This window comes from Myxocyprinus asiaticus, chromosome 7 (genome assembly GCF_019703515.2).
Source record: "Myxocyprinus asiaticus isolate MX2 ecotype Aquarium Trade chromosome 7, UBuf_Myxa_2, whole genome shotgun sequence".
In the NCBI taxonomy this organism is placed as follows: domain Eukaryota; kingdom Metazoa; phylum Chordata; class Actinopteri; order Cypriniformes; family Catostomidae; genus Myxocyprinus; species Myxocyprinus asiaticus.
The window spans coordinates 55,205,442-55,209,053 of record NC_059350.1 but is presented as its reverse complement, the minus strand read 5'-3'; positions in this window follow the sequence as shown (position 1 = coordinate 55,209,053).

Below are 3,612 nucleotides of genomic sequence, written 5' to 3'. Positions count from 1 at the left end.
TTTCTACTTTCTCTTGTTTATCATTCTGTGTATATTCTTAAGGGCTGAACCTCACACAACTGTCAAGAACACGTCCAGCTTTTATTTCACCCCACATTAAACATTTAAGCTCGGATGGGCCCGCTAGAAAAAAATAATCGTCAAAATACTAATAACTACAGTCTTGACCAACACAAAATATGTATCGTTTGAAAGTTTAGAAGCTCTACTTTCCAATGCATGTAGACATTGTGACCAAAACTGAACAAGTGCTTTGAAATTTGCAGACAAATCAGAAGTGTTTCGTTTTGATCATTTATTAATAATTTTGCATTGTACATATTATTGCAATCAGTAAAAACATCAAATAGTCATGTGTCATATGTTGTTTGAAAGTTCTCAAAGAGTAGAATACAACCAGCCTATTTGTTTTACTCACAGACAAAAATATAGTGAGTAATAGCTAAGTATATGTCTTTGACAATTATGTTGGTGTTGTTTATATGCTGCATTTTCACTATAACTTCACGAAAAATAAACCGAACATAAAATATCACATATCAATTAGAGGAGGTGATTATCTTTCAAACGAGTCCACACACAAGGTAATCAGATGCAGAGATCATTAGATAATCCACATGAAGCACAATGTTACATATGACCACCAGGAGATGGCGCCAAATACATGACACAGACTCAATGATGACTCAAATGACACAGAATGAAACTCATTCTGTGAAATCTCATTACTAAAATCATGTCTGCATGTTATACAAGTCTTTAGTCATTTTGGGTATGCCACTAAAACAGGACATCTTTAAAAACACCTACAGAGCTTAAAAGGTTAAAGGAAATGTGCTTATTTATCATGAATGTAATGCAGAATATATCAATAGGCTGCATTTTCCTTATGCAAAATATAATTTAAATTTTTTGGGCTGACTTATGACATTTGGTCTCACTGGAACACAGATTTGTGCTTTTTTTAAAGAAAAGGAGGAATGAGTCGAAATAATTTTTGTGGTAATCAACATTATGACACACATGCTGTCGATTGAGTTTAACTTGTACTGAATCTGGAATATTCCTTTAAGTTTTTATTTTATAAATATTTTATTCTTAAGTATGTTCCATGAATCCAGCCGCTGGTGTTGTTATTAACAGGTTTTGTGAGATTATATTCTTCATCAGTGATCTAGTGCTTATATATCTGTATGTTCTTAAACTCCATGTCTTTATTCTCTGCCTGCAGACACAAACACTGACACACTAATGTGATTTTCTGCCTCATTCACAGAGTAATTCTTAAAGAAACAAATTACAGCCGAGAGAGTTTGACACAGCACACAGTGTGTTATCTGCGGTCTCACACACACACACACACACACACTGCTGTTAAATAGTAGTTCATCTCTGTACTAAACGCAGACACACATCTTCAGTAAAACTGACCCAGTTTAACTGCACTTAGAATGGAGATCATCTTCTCTGGAAGTATATCGGGGCCTTTAGTCTGTTATAGAGTCATTCAGTCACATGTTCAACTGCTGTGAAACCATTTAGTGTCTTAAGACTTTATCTGACATTTCTCATGGGTGCATGACATATTGACAGAACACAAACATGTAAATATTAGACTTACAATTAACACTTAAAGGAGGATTCAAGAGTCCTGATAAAAGTTTTGATTTCCATAAATGGATGCTTTTAATCTTTTGTAATATCCAATTGTGGAAAGACAAAATGACCAAGTTTACTCACACTTTTCACATAAAGACTCGTGTGTGTGTGTGAAAACCTCAAGTGTTCCTCAGAAGTTTGAATTGACGCCAACTCATTTACTGTGGTGTTCATCATATATATATATATATATGTGCTGTATGATTTCAGGAAGGCAGTTGTGGTTCTTTGACTCTGATTATACGAGTCGTTTAACTGGGTTAAAGATGTCAGAGTTTGTTCAGAGTATTTACTCTCCTGTGAGAATGACCAGCACTCAGCTCACGACCGCTGGGGTCAGAGGTCATTCCTGAAATGCCGACACATGACCAAAAAGAGACCAGCACATTATGTTAGTACAACTACATTTATTGCCATCAAAGCATTTAATGTCACAGAATACACTGAGATTTATAGTAATTTACAAAACAAGATAACACTTTAAATGTTTCAGACCAGTGTTGGGTAAGTTACTCTAAAGCATTTATTAATTACTAACTACTAATTACATCTTCTACAGTGTAATTAGATTACTGTACTAATTACTCTGTCTGAAAAGTAACTGCATTACTTATTACTAATTACTTTCTAAAACCCTGATCATCCTCGACCAGATGAAAAATACAAGGATAATTCTTTCAAATAAAATCAAATAAAATCAAATAAATAATTCATGAACTGGCCAAAGAATTTAAAGGGGCGGCGTTAAATTAGAAAACATATTTTAACGTTTGACGTTAAATTTCGATTTTAAATTCACTATTGTTTTATATAGAATTGTACTAGAGTCTATACAGTTTTAATGCAATTTCATCAGAAGTATCTAATTAAGTTACTGAAAAATTAAGAGTAATCCCTTACTTTTATCAATAAAAAAGTAATTTAATTACAGTAATTAATTACTTAGTAATGCATTACAACACTGTTTCAGACATGTTCACACTGTATTCAAACAGAAATATATGAAAAATAATAAACTAATAATAAATATGTACATTAATTACAGTTGTGTGGTGTGGGTTGGCACACTTTTTAATCTTTGTTGAATATCTCTGGTGGAACAACCAATAAGAGACCCCAATACAGGTGCAAATGACAAATTAAGTTCTTAGTTAAAACAAACTCATTCTACGTCATCAAATATTTATTAACGTTTGTTAATGTTTAATATTATATTGTGCATTAGTGTTAAAACACTCAAGTTTTAAGAGAGAAGCAACACATAGAAAAACAAAAATAATGTTTTTTTTTTATCAGGACAACAGAACTCAACACAATTGTGTCTTATATCATTAATATGAGAGATGATTGTGTCATTAATATGATTATATTAGTATGATTATGATATATATGTGATTCAGTTGTGGTTTGGAATTAATATGAACCATCATTACATATATAAACTTTATTTGTAAAATAAATATACAAAATTATTTGTATAAATGTAAAAGATTTTTTAACATAAACGATAGCCCTAGTTATAATTATGATAATAACATTATTATTATTATTATTATTATTATTATAGATTATTTTATGTTATATATATGTGTGTGTGTGTAGAGGTATAAAGCTGATGAATAGTGTGTATGAAGGTTATAAATTATTTGTTATTCTTTTTCGACCCAATGCGTCAACCAACCGCACTCACTCGTTTTGTGCCGATTTTTCTCTCCCCAGTGTTCTTGTGTTTAGGGGCGGGGTTTAAAGAAGAACGACCAATGAGTCCCTACTGTGATTAGAGTTGGAGGCGGGCTTTAGGGATAAGGACCAATCAGGTAGCAGGGTGTAAGAATCTGGCGGGGACTCAGATTTCGGCACAACACAGCTAGTACAACTGATCACAGGCCTGCAAATGTTATACTAAAATATAGTTTACACCCAGCACTAGTATTGACTAAAATTAATTTATTA